Source organism: Anoplolepis gracilipes, chromosome 1, assembly GCF_047496725.1.
Source record: "Anoplolepis gracilipes chromosome 1, ASM4749672v1, whole genome shotgun sequence".
Classification (NCBI taxonomy): domain Eukaryota; kingdom Metazoa; phylum Arthropoda; class Insecta; order Hymenoptera; family Formicidae; genus Anoplolepis; species Anoplolepis gracilipes.
The window spans coordinates 10,250,687-10,264,899 of NC_132970.1; the positions used below are offsets into that span (position 1 = coordinate 10,250,687).

The window sequence follows — 14,213 nt, forward strand, 5'->3', positions numbered from 1 at the left end:
GCGTAGCTCGATTTTAAATAACGCCACTCATTACCCCTATCTGCATAATATCCCCGCAAACTGCATAATTATCCCTGCATATTTTGCGCGAGCATCGGCGCAACAAGGGCGAATAGGATTCATTAACGTCAAATGTTTAAAATTTTGGAAATGTTCGTTTCATAAGATAAGATGGGTACGTCGAGCACGTTAAATCAATTGCTAAATTGCTACCCTAGCGAATTTTGAAATCGTTGAATGATATATAGATATTACCTAAATATGTTAATATTCGATCTTCTCCCTCTTTCGTGTAAAATAAATATAGCTAGGCGCGATTCGCACTAAGTATTCTCAATCTTTTGGCACGCTTCGCATCTTTCAAACCAATATGAAATGTCCCTTTTGCATTCAAAATTCATGAGACGACACGGCAGAAGAGAGTCGTAAATAATGGATTATTTCCGGCACCCTCGACACAATCAGCTTGAGAACAACCGGTGCGTCAATACGTCTACGTTTCCCGAATCGATATCACGCCGATGCATCATCTGCGAGAGCCAAACCTTCTTTATCTTTGGTAGGGAGAGACGGAAGCGCACACAGTTTCCCTTATACGCTTACATTAAGTACCGCGACGTGTAACGCGTCGCTCGGTTCACGCTCATAGATGAATAAAACCGGATACGTGGAGGCGCGAATGTACGCGCGTGAGGACATACGACCCTTTATAATCCGCTCGACGAGCACTCTCTCCGCGGGCGCAGATGTACACTCGTGTCGAGATCCGGGGCTCATGGGATTCGCGAAATTGCCCCGCCCCTTTTATAGCCCGGAGCGAGATAATCGTGGTACGAGATAAACGCGAGAAGCGCGTCTCTCATCCGCGCATCTCGCTGAAAGGATCTTAACCATTCATGGCCGTGAAATATAGTGACCTAGTGACACGCGTTGCACCATCGCCGTCCGGTTTGTAACGCACAGTCGTTCACAGTGCACACCATACTGATTTCGCTCTCGATTTCTCCCTTGTCGCCTACGCCATCCAGCTCAATCGGTTACGATCGGCAGTACAAGTTGCATCTGTGCAGCTTTTGATCGGGATATTTGCGATATGAGAGGGGACATCCCCTCTTGAATGAAAAATAAGCAAGTGGAATTCGAAGTGGCAGTAAAATATTATGATGCGATCATTTCATGATACAATGAATGTGTAAAATATTTTTAATATTTCTATAATTCTACTAAAAAGCTTGTGAAACATTATTAAAATGGAATCTCTCGATTGAATTAATCTGCGAAAAAAGAGCAAATGAAAATTAGAATAGCTCTTTAAGTATCTCCTCCAAAGTTCTTTTATTCTTTTTTTCCAATTTTATATATTATCTTTTAAAGTAAAAAATACAGATTATATTATTTTTCAAAATAAAAATAGATTAATTTAACAATATTTTACTTAACGTTATTTTACGTCCAAGAAGTCAATAATTAAAAAATAGGTACATAGTATAACAGTATATTCCTTTTCCATAAATTTTATTTTAACCGCGCGAAACTCTTCCTTAAATCTTTAAACATCCAAAAAATCTATATTCATTCTAATTATGTAATTTAAATTGCAAGATACCTCACTCATTCAAAAACAGGCTTTAGCAACCGGTGACCGGGACCATTTTCTGGGAACGCATCTCTCATGCTTTTCACAGTTCGATTCTATGCAACGGAGTCCTGCACTTTACCCATGGCGTCCTTGCACCGGTGCACACGCATTTAGCTTATGGTTGCGTACCGGTTTCCGTTGTTCCACAACGTTATGGTGATGCGCAATGAGTGTGTTGGTTCCTATAAAAGGCATACGTACGTTAGCGAGAGAAAGATAGAGAGAAAAAGAGAGAGAGAGAGATGATACAATCGAGCAACCAACCAGTCAGTCGGTCGACCACTGACGTGCACGCATAAAAGAGCGCCGAATTTCAATGCCCCGTGCCTTTATGCTTTGCCCATTCTTTTCGACCATAAAAAGCACACATTCCACGCTCCCGTATGCAACCGGCTTAAAACACACACACATCCCATCGTAAAACACCTCCCTTGCCCTGCGATTCGCGCTCTCTGCGCCTCGCTGCTCTCCTTCCTGCTCTCTTTCTTTCTCTCTCTCTCTCTCTCTCTCTCGGCGTATATTATTGCGCTCATGGCGCTCGCCAGTTTCATTAAGAGCGACGTGTTGCACGCACATACGTACCAATCGCCCGCCCTCACCCTCTCTCTTCTACGCACGCATGCACTCGCTGATGGTACGCCCCATAAAAGCGCGAACGCGAATCGTTCACGAGCGTGACTTACGGGCACGCACGGACGTGCTCCCTCGACGATTCACGGTCAACTTTGGAAATCGGAGAATCGAGAGAGAGAGAGAGAGAGAGAGAGAGAAAAAAGAGAAAAAGATTCTGCGACGTTGAATGTGTGAGAATAGACGGAGTGCGTTTAATGGCCACTTTGATACAAAACATAATCATTGATCGTGACATGAGATACTGTGGGAAGAATATCGATAATCGGCAAATGGTCATCCAAAGAAATATGGAGCATTGTGCTGACAAGAAGGAAGTTTTTCCGAATATATATGTACCCATTAAAATATATAAAGAATATAAATTCCATGTTTTCTTCTATGAGTTCTGATAAGGAAACTAAAAAAATATTTCGCGAGTGTTGTTTTTATTATTGAAAAGCGTTTAATTATTATCGATAAGAAAATTCTATTTGATTTTTTTATCAATACTGATAACGATCTGACATTGAGATAATCATGTTTAAAAACATAAAGTCAAAAACTGAACTCATTTCTGCATTGTGGCGCCTTCGCACAATGAAGATAGCAGACTCTTATCAGTGTATTATATTTTTACTTCAGATAGCATTATATAAATCTTTGATACGCACTAGTTCTTAATTTACACAGCCGTGCCCAACTGGCGTGTCATATCTTACATGATCAAGGAAATATGCAAGCCGAGATATCGTATTTGCACTGTCAATAACACTTGTATGAACGCAACTCTGAAATAAACTTCAACACACACACACACACGCGCGCGCGCGCGCGCGTACACACATGACTCTATATTCTTTTTATCAAAAGCTGAATAAAAGCCGAAGGATATCAACAAGTTCAATTGTTTACATAAATTAATATATAACATGAATATATATTTATAATTGTGACAGCAATCTAAAACTATTTCTATCACGGAAAATGCTAACAAAAATCGATTTAAAACTTTGTTTCGTGTAACAAAAAACAATTTGACACGTATACGTTTTTCGAATTACCCTAAAAAGTACATCACGATATGGCAGATTGCGCGTTGGGAATGAGCATAATCCTTTTTATACTGGCAATAAAAAACGGCAGTAAAAATGCAATTTCCTTACTCAGTATAAACTAGGGGTGATTTCTCGAAATGGACGAATGCTACTTTCCAAATGGGATAAGGAAACAAGTTAAAGGGGCTGACATATCAAAAAGTTCGCATTCTAAATAATCCGTCGATCTGGACGACGTTGTCCTTTTAAGCGTTCGCACACGATTTTACAAGTAAAATTAGGGAATAAAGGAGAGAGAAAGCGAAAAAAATACATTCAAGGAAAATAGAGGGCGTCTAGAGAGAAACTGCAATCTTTCCTCCTACCTCTTTTCCTCCCCGAGAGAGGGGCAGAGTCTCGGCGAGAGTGGGAGCGTTACCAGTGCAGAAGGGGTGGTCTCTGCAAGCGTGGGTGGTCGAGGGTGGCCGGTGACGTCACGCAAGATGCAGCAGGGTGCAGCAATGCAGGGGGATGAAGCGAAACTGGGTGGAACTGGGCCAGTGGGTCTTCGGCAGCCATCTGCGATTTGCTGGATGGCTCCGCTACATCGTCGTTGCATAGTTGTTGCATTTTCGCGACGTGGTTTTTTACAGAAATCGTGGTTCCAGTTGAATACCTGTGTTTAATTAGTTTGTTTCATTAGTGTGAGTGATATTTAAATACACTGTACGTGAAATGTATGAAAAATCGCCAAATTAAACTAAAGATCTTGTGAGCTCGTCATTCGACGATATGTTAAAAAAAAAAAAAAAAAAAAAAAACGTATTTTGATTAAACGTGTGCGTTGAAAAAAATATATAAAACTCTTTATATATTTTCTTTTATATTATATATAATTTGTGCCACATTAGTTATATCATCTGTTTTTTAAGTTATGTAAACTTTGAATAATATTCATTTACACATCATCTTCAAACGTTTAATAAATGTTTTCCTTTTAACTACTAAAGTGAAATACTATAGCGAACTAACTCCGATGCAAATATATATTTTACGGAAAATACAACAAAGAGCAATTCGTGTTTTCGACTTATCCAACTTTATTTATATGCTTGTAATTGTTATAATTCATATAATTTTTTTTATTGATCATGTTGACATTCAAGAAATAATATCGCAGTTGGTTCACTATGGTAATTATTTTATTAAAATTTAACTATAATATTTAAGGGTTTATGAGTTATGGTTGCAATTTTGGAGTAATTGTAATATTCTTATTTTGTAATTTTTATTATTACACTTTTTCGATTTATGTAATATTTTTATAACTTTTCCACCAATTCGATTGGCATTTATTTACTCTGACAATTATTCTTTATATTATGATTAATTTTTGAGAAACTCTTTGCTCTAGATTATTAATAACGTTTATCCTCACTTTCGTTCTGTTCTTATATTTGTTTATACTTCAGTATTTTTAGCAGCATTCCATAAAATAAATATGAGTGTTATATATTTATTCGTAATTATTAATTATTTCTATATATAATTATAAACTTTACAAAAAACGTCGCACTTTAATTGTGAATAAAAATATTTTATATGTATATATTTTAATTTTAATAATTCTCTCGAATCATTTTCCTTCAACCAAGCTTTATTTCCTACTTAAAATAAATAATACATATCTTTAAAATAATAATAAACATTGCAAGAGTGGTATAAATATAATAATGGTGGATACCCAGTTATGACTAACCAGTGCATTTTACTGATTCAAGAAGTATTATTCGCGCTGCGGTGAAAACAGGAGAGGCAGTGAATCATTTCTGAGTAAAAATGATCGATAATCCAAGATTCCTATTTAATTATATAACTATATAAACATTGCTCAGATAAGTTTCATGATATCTGATTTTTTTATAAATAACATATTTCCAGTGAAATATAATGAATCGCAGTGCTTTCAATCTCGTCTACAATATTACACAATATAGAATTTTTAATATTATCAAATATAAGCTATTATTAAAGAAAAATGAAGTTTACACATTTTAAATGACAAGTAATTTAATCTAACAAATACTTGCATATAAATCTTTTCATCATCAACTTTTCAAATGTTTGTGTATTTTATTTTTTCGAAATTTCACAAAACTACCGGCATAGTTTTTCATCTCGTTTGCTTGACACGCGATGTGATAGGGTTTCTTGTCTTGATGTGATTTCAATACAAATTCCGCAAATTCCACCGCGTAAAAATAGCTTGTTCAGCGGTAGTTTGCATATCTCATGTTCGCTGATTTAGCAGACAAACGCGATCCAATAATAGGTAGCTTGACGCTCGTTTCTCTCAACACAAAAAGAATCGCCGAAAGTGGCTTTTATTGTATCCATGCGTTTGATTTACATTTTATCGCGTTCGCACATACGTATACGAGCGCGTGTACACATCGCTATATTTTTCAGTTACTAATTGTAAGTATCGCGTATACATATACAAAAGCAATTAGCACGAGCAAGCTGCCGGAAGTATGTTAATCAAGAAACATAAACGTATAAACATCATCGTTCTAAATTTTTATGATTTGTAAAGTGGAAAATTTTCATATTTCTTTCTTTATCATTTCGCAAAAACTAGATAAATATGTATGCAATTCCAGTATCGTAAACTCGCTGTCGATTAGTCTTCAACCTTTTTTATTCATCCAGTTAATGTTAATAAGATCTTAGAATAGCATTTCTTATCCGATAAACCAACGTTTAGCAAGTACCAACGTGTAGCAAGATGCGTATAAAACATGATTAAAACTAAAAAAAATAATATAGTAACATGGTATTTTGATAGTATGTAATTTTTCTTTTTTTTTTTCCACTGAATCTCATATTTGTTTCGTGCACATTCTGTGTTGCGGTCACGATGATGACTTTATCCGTGATAGATATAGTCTTATCAGATCGGTAGAGACACGCACGAGTGTCACATTTCCATTCGCACAATCTTTGTCTTCGTGACCTCTGGCCTCTCATCACGTGCCACTGCTAACGCGTCCGCAAAGAAGCGTTGCACAAGATCTACGCGGCATATCTGCATCTGTGGCGTAATGGGCGCGACCGTGATGTTTGTTACATTCCGCGAGCCGCATTTCGGAAAGATAAGAGTTACGAGTGACCAGCGCAATCGAGAAACGTTACGCAAAAACGTTATTTACAATTAGTATTCTGTTATAAACATGCACGCTATATGCGTTCTTGAAAAGTATGAGAGGTGTTTTAAAAATCATTGCCACTATCTTCGCAAAAATCGAAAAATACATAAAAGAATCTGAAAAAATTATAAAAGATACATGAGATAATATTTTATTACCTTTCTACGTAATTCCCATGTACATTGAAGCACTTATCGTAACGTGAAATGAGTTTTAAAATCCCATTTTTCAAGTACTACACGTTTAACTTTTTGAGCCACGATAAGACACCTTGAAGCTCTTCGTCGAAACCGTTATCCACTCAATGTAAACTTGAGGGAGGGATAAAAAAAATAAAATCCGTAAATGTTGACTGTTTGACTTGACTTTTTTTTACAAACCTATTAAACATATTTCACTAATATCGTCGTATCAGTGTTTGCATAAGCGGAGAAAAAAAATAGAGGCAATGACTTTTTGAAACGTTCCTCGATGTAATAAATTATCGATTAATCAAAAAGACAGTTATTTTGATTTATATTCTAGGAGAAGATCTACATAAGAATAATATATTGTAAGTAGTGAAGTTTTACGCAAAATTTAGACATAATTTATGTGCTATAGTCTGGCATTCTTTTGTGCAGTACGCAGCTTATTACTTGTTATCGCTGTAATTTCTTTGTATAAATTGCACGTTCAACGATGAGCAATAAATCTTTAACGAATTAACATTGTCGCGATAGCGAAGCTTTATCTAATCTCGTCTATTCTTCCATCGCATAACATGCTACGTACCTAATCCATTGAAAAGTATCTTCAACGTGCGATATATAATATAACACAGGTATGTATTCGAATAACTTTGATGTGAATATGTTCTGAATACCGTTATATCCGCCATCGTTTCGCTATATCGACGTTAATATATCGACTAACTTATTTATTTTTTTTTTTTTTGCTCTTCTCGCGATTCGCTACATCGTTCGAGAGATGTCTATTTAACGCCCACATGAAGCTATAGAATATAGAATACGCGTCTTCACGGTCGATCAAATCGCATCTACGATGCGACGTGATACTTTGTGGCACTCGATGCACCACCATCAACTAGGTTTCTCGCTTATCTCGATCGTTAATGCTTTATGCATTACGAATCGTACACGATCACATCGTACGCATATGTGTTTGTTATTAGATCGACTAATTGATGACTATGCCGTCGATATCTCAGTGATTAGTCGTGCAAATAAGCAATTGCGCTCGTCCCTAGTATATACTAAACTCGTATGAATAAACCCGTTATTCTCGAGCACTCGTCATTCAGACGTGTCTCTTATTGTGAGAGCAACGAAGAGAATAATTGAAGACCGAGTATCGACATTTCTATAGTGTCACAGTGATTTACATGATAATCACAATCATATCGAAGACTTTTTTAACAATACATTTTTTTAGTAAAAATTAAATATCGAATACAATAGTCATTTTTATGTTACAATTTATTTTGCTTTCAAATCGATGCTTTTTTATTGACTTTTTATGACAGCTAACAATTTAAACCAAAAAATACTAAGAGTTCTAATAGCACTTTTCATACTTCTACAGTTCTTGATAAAAATTGAAAAGAGTTCCGCATTCCTTGTATTAAAAAATAAAAATTGAAAACATGCCGTGCTAACTTCGCGAATTTAGCACGGCACCCCTCCCCTCCCCTCTCTAAAGTACAATACTAAAACAAATTGAAAATTATTTTTAAAAAGAGTTTCCGTTATTATTTATTTTTAACATAACCTAACAATTACGTCCAGCACGACACTTAGTAAAAATGTATGTAAAAATGATAATTTTCCATTTGTTTTAGTACTTTAGAGAGAAGAGTGTCGTGCTAAATTTGCAAATTGATTAAAAAATAAATAATAATGGAAACTCTGTTTAAAACTAATTCTAATGCATACAACTCTTGCAGAACTGTCGAGAACTGCCGAAAATCATCAGCGCGACACATTTTCACTAAAAGTGTCGTGGTGGACGTAATTGTTAAAAATTGTTTAAAAATTAATTGATGGAATATCGATTTGAAATTGTATATATATATGTGAATCTTAATTAGAACTATCGGGAACTCTTGTAAAAAATGAAAATGAAATGAAATTTTCAATTCGTTTTAGTACTTTAGAAAGGAGAGTATAGAACTATATGAAAAGTGCTATTAAAACTCTTAGTATTTTTTTATATTTGTAGAATGTTGTACCAGCTTCACAAACGCTGTGATAACATTTTTATTTTATTATTCAATTAATATTTAAGGTGCATTAAAGAACACAAATAGAATCTATGTATGTATAGAATTTTATCTCGTCATTTTATCTTGAGGTGTGATAAAATGCACATTGCAAAAAGAAATTTTCTCGCTTATAGAACGAAACTCTTTAATATCCTCTTGTGGAGCTCGAAGGGCGTGTTTGCACATCGAATCATAATAATCATTTTGCTCGTGGGTGGGAGCGGTAGAGCCTATGGCAGGGAGTACATGATGAAGGTCAGACTTGAATTGCATCTCGACGATGCAGCCGGCTGCAGCGGTACGTATGCCAGGAGTTGGTAAGAGGACGAAAAGGAAGAAAGAAAGATGGAAAAAAAGCGGCCGTCTGGAGCACAAGACGAGATCAACTGCAATATGCGGGAAGGGGGATTGCATCGTATGGAGGGGTCAGATAAAAGAGAGGGAGGATCTCAGTACATTCGAGCGTTGAAATGAATTGTTGCGAACCAGTAACGTAGCTCGAAATTCAACCACTCTCAAAGCGTATTAAATTATACATTTTCTATCATGATAGTTAAAAGTAGTATGCGTTAGCAATTCATTCCAACAGTAAAAAAATTCAATCCTTTTTATTAGAAAAACACAATACCCTCTCCTATTGTCTCTCGTATCAGCTTCATGGAATACATGAAATCATGATTCAAATCTGACATGTAAAACATGAGTGAAAAACACGTCTGGGGAAACCGCACATTTTTTTTATTTTACAATTAGATAAAAACCTCCAAGTATTGCATTTGTAACAGATTTTTCTATCTTATATGAGCCAAGTTGAAGCGAAAAGTCAAGCAAGATCTAAAAAGATTTCAAAGTAAAAAGAAAGTAAAAGAGAGAGAGAGAGAGACAAGAACTACAAAAACAATATTGATAAAATCTTCTGAAAAATACGGAACACATTGGTGGTATAAGTGATACGGATAAATCCGGTCGTTCTTTTCCCAGCCCTAGATCGGCAAGCTTTAATAGTGGGTGTCCTAATCGCGAGTGACAAAATCTCGAACACGTTCCTACTCCGGCGGGTGTATGACACCCGCACCCGCGTCCCAGCGCACAAATGTCAAAAGATAAGAAACGCGATCGGAAGAAATTATAGTGTTTGCGCTAGGTATCGACTGTCGCAGTCCCCTTTACCACAAAGAAGAAAACCATTTAGACGTCGCTCGCAGCAGCCTTCGAATTTCGTCTATATGCGACGACGCGATTCCCTTCTGAACGATCGATAAGTCGGAGAAACTGAGAACAAAGAACGTCCATCGTGAGCGCTATAGATTTCGAGCAATTTATATAGGTATGTCACTTCAGAACAATCTAAAAACACTCATATCTATACACATTATGTATTCATTAATTCCAGCACATGTTTTTCAATCCCAATCTTATTATTATCAATCGATAATGCAATGATTATATAGCTTATATAATAAGTAATTAAGGAATTGACAAAGAGAAAGAAATAAAAAGAATAAAAATATTTATCATTTTAAAATCAAAATATTACTTTATGTAAATAAATTTAACAAAAACTTGGAAATATTTTTTAACGGCATTATTTACGTACCGTTGCCATAGCATGGAAATTTAATTAACATTTGAGACAGTGATTAGAGAGGATAATGTTGCATACATTATTGGTAATACATAATCTGTTTACAGTTATACTAATCTAAGTCAAGTGCTCGGATAATAAGAGCTGTTGCCTGTATCTTCTCACGTAATGTCGCATTCTCTATCATAAATATGTCAGACGCAAGGCATCCGTGACAAGAACTGGATGACAGACAGACGCAGGCCTTACACAGGATTGTGCTTGACTTCTGCGAGAACAGATGGCACAAAGGAGACATGTTTCTCACGGAAACGGATCGCTTTTTTAGTTTCTCATCCATAACTACTCTTTTACATACGAGAAACATTGATGTACATTTTTATTTTATTTTCACACGATTAAAAAAACCGGGTACGTTTAAAAAAAAATAAAATAAAACATTTCTGAAGAATATTTAGTTGTTATTTAATTATCATATATATAAAGTAATTTAAAAAAATCAATCGGCTTCTTTATGCTGTCAGTTTTTATTAAATTTATTGACGTTGATAAAAAAATTTGATTTTAAGCTGAAAAATATAATAAAAAGATTCTACCATTTATTAATAAAATCATAAGAAAGCTTCGCATAAAATTTCCATAACGAATCGCATAAATCGTTGGTATTCTTAAATTGGACGACATTTTAGAACCGATGAGACCTTTATTTTGTGAAATAAAAATGAGCCTTTCGAGCAAGGAGGAGTTCTTGAAATGCGTCCAGTGGAAATTATTGGAGACCATTTATTTTTTCTGCTCGTTTAAAATGATTGTCTCTATGTCCACTGATACGTAGATGTGATACTGTCTCCGGTTCAACCGGTGCCCGGTGCGGCGTCTCGGATCATAATAGGTCGAAAAAAAGCGATCGGCGAATATATAACCGAAACATATTTTTTGCTCTCCCTTCTCTCACGTTGAATTCGCGCAACGCACAATACCTGTTCTCGTATCGTGGTTACGTAAAAGGGATCCATAGAAGGAAACTTGCGGCAGTGGCGACGTCGCTGCGATTGCACAAGATTATCGCAACGCACCGAATTTGGGACTCGTGTGTATATGTGTGTGTGTGTGTGTGTGTGTGTGTGAATGGATTTATTCTACTTCTTCGGCGAAGGTACACGGCACAATCATTTCATCGGTATGAATTCATTAACGTTATCGGTAAATCGTACATTTAAGTAGCCACGCGAGACTTTTTTTCGAGCATACTCGTATTCGACTTTGCGGCACAAGTATCAAGCACGAAGATGCCACAAAAGGGACAAGGAAAAATTATGGCGTTCGTTAAACTGGAAAGGTTCGCTCGAACGGTTAATGATGTCGCGAAAGGTTTTCGTTAAATTAGCTATCGTTCCTTAGAACTGTTTTATGACGAATACGATATGCACTTAAAGAAACCGATTATAGAGAGTGTACGGAAATAAAAAAAAAGATGAAAATACGTATACTTCATTACACGATCATCAGCGAGCGATTTAGCATCGTCTAACGGTAAGCGCACATCAAAACGGCTTGAAATTTTTTTTTCACAAGAGTGACGCGAATAGCCAATCCGCTGCACGTCTCGCGGATCCAGTTTGAGTAATGAGGCTAGACCTTGGCTTCGATTCAACGCCAATGACTGGTTTTCATGGTGCTTCGACTGGATCCTATCATCTGCCGACTACTGTGAGTGCCATCATCCATCATAACGATGCCGTTGAATCAATTACAGAAATGGATCAATCTGGCGCGTCTCACGAAGGACAAAGACGGAAACTCGAAGAGGTAAATGGCTTTTCTCCTGCAGCACCGTTTGCAAAACGTGCAACCTTTGACACATTGAGATGCAGAACAATTTAAGTGGGGAACCTGGTAGGTGGTCCAACCGTTATTTGCATTCTGACCTTGATGACGTCACTATTACGAAAAGGAAGAACTGCGACGATGGGACCTACATCAGGCAGGCCTTCCAAACGTACTGTTGAGTCTGTAATCTGACATCTTTGCCTCGATGGTCTCGAGCAGTGTTAACATCACGCGTGGAGATGCGTGCCTTCTTCCATCAAGGGAGAAACTTTTTCGAGGACGGTGGTTTTAAGTGCGGCGTTCGCTGCACTTTGTATTCGCGCTAATGCAATTAGTGAGCTTTTATCTCCAGACTGTACGATATAATTGAGTGCGAAAGAGACACATAACAAAGAAAACATTTAAAGACTCATAGAAAAACTGCAACGTTCCCTTCTCGTTACAGAGATATTTACTCTTGAACGAGAGAAAGAACCGCCAATTTTCGTTAATCATCAAATTACTACTCTTCGACTTGTTGCGGAAAATACTCGCAGGACTGCGATTATCTCGTGAGATAATCCTGCCTCCCTCGCTTGCCCACAAAAATGGGAAAGTTTTTAATTCAAAGAAAAACTTTTTATACATCATCAAAATAAACACACGACACGCGCGTCGCGCTGGCATCGAGTTGTTGAGTCAACGTTACTTTGACCACAACTTCCGCAGAGAATTTGCGTGCAATGAATTCAGCTGCGCATTATAAATGTCAACAAGATAAAAATAGATTCGAGATATAATCGTGGTTACATAAATATTGGCTGCAGTTGAAAAAAAAAAAAAAAATTGCACGTAGCAATAACGACTTGACCGAAGCAACGTGTAGTTTATTAGCAATGTCTTTCTCTCTAAAGAGCATTAACCCATATGTTAATTAATCTCGGTCTCGACCGTAATTATAGTTTATCAAAGATAATTTATAGCTAGATCGATATCTAGCGGTATTTTAACGTCAATATCGACTTTTACACAGCCGAACGAAGAACGATAAAAGCGTACGCCCACGCAATTCTTTAACCTGATTTTCTTCGAGTCATAATTTGTCTTGCGCGGAAAGAGCTCGATTACGTCGGCCATGAAAAGGCTGTAAACAGCAACGTCAGTATGCCTCGATGCACAAGCAGGCCCGCGTAATCGGTAAAATTATACCCGCATGCGCATCTAAATTCAGCAGAGAATAGATTTCCGCCGGCATTTATTCCGCAAGAATGTCGGTCGAGATCTCTATCGTATTTTACAGAACCAAATACTTTCCCTCGCACCTTTTTACGATAAGTTGTCCATATTTGTAATTTGAAAAGCAATTCCGAGCCTGGCCGGCTGTAATACTATCTTGTTTTAATTAAGAGATTTAATACTTGGAGAGAAATTATCTGTTTTATTATTTTATTTATATTTTAAAAAGAGACATGTGCAAATATATATATATATCTTATGTATGTAATAAAAAGTTATAGAGATAGAGAAAAAGAAAAATATTTCAAAATTTATTCTTTCTCGCTCTCTCTTTCTTCATTAAAGTTACAATCCTATTTATGTAGTCTATTAACATAATTAGTGTGTTTTTTTTTTCTTAGAGCCCTTAAATTTTCGTCAGCTGTCGCGCTGGCATTTTTTTCTCTTGAGAATCTGTGTGCGTCTGATTTCGCAATCCCCTTTTCTCTCCGATAACTCGCACAACTCGTGTAATCAAGCTCCGATTGAATGAAAGCCTCTGTGTACCTCGCTACGACACAGTGTTTATAAATGTCAGTTCCAAGCGATGTGTGCCAATGCGTCATGCGTATTGGTGCACGTGTGAATGTGCGTGTGTATGTACATGTGACGCGATAGCGCAACGCATGCCAGGGCTGCTCCACGTTAGGGGCTCGGAGAAACAGAGTTCTGTTGATACAACAAAGACCTGGCACACACGGGGTTGTCGAAGCGACTCAAATTGTTTCGTTAAATCGGCAACACGCGCTACAACAACAAAGACGGATGGACCCAAGGGATCCGAGTT

General features: G+C 36.8%; 1 long non-coding RNA gene across 3 annotated transcripts in view; it reads right to left on the reverse strand.

Annotated features, from left to right (window-relative positions):
• Positions 1-1,471: 1,471 nt before the first annotated feature.
• Positions 1,472-14,213, reverse strand: part of LOC140665535 (uncharacterized) — a 28,826-nt gene continuing 16,084 nt past the window's right edge. For all 3 annotated transcript variants that reach the window (XR_012046629.1, XR_012046633.1, XR_012046632.1), the window contains exons 3-4: positions 3,672-3,961; positions 1,472-1,821 (exon numbers count right to left, since the gene is read on the reverse strand). This is a non-coding gene — a long non-coding RNA (uncharacterized lncRNA). The remainder of the gene's footprint in view (positions 1,822-3,671; positions 3,962-14,213) is intronic.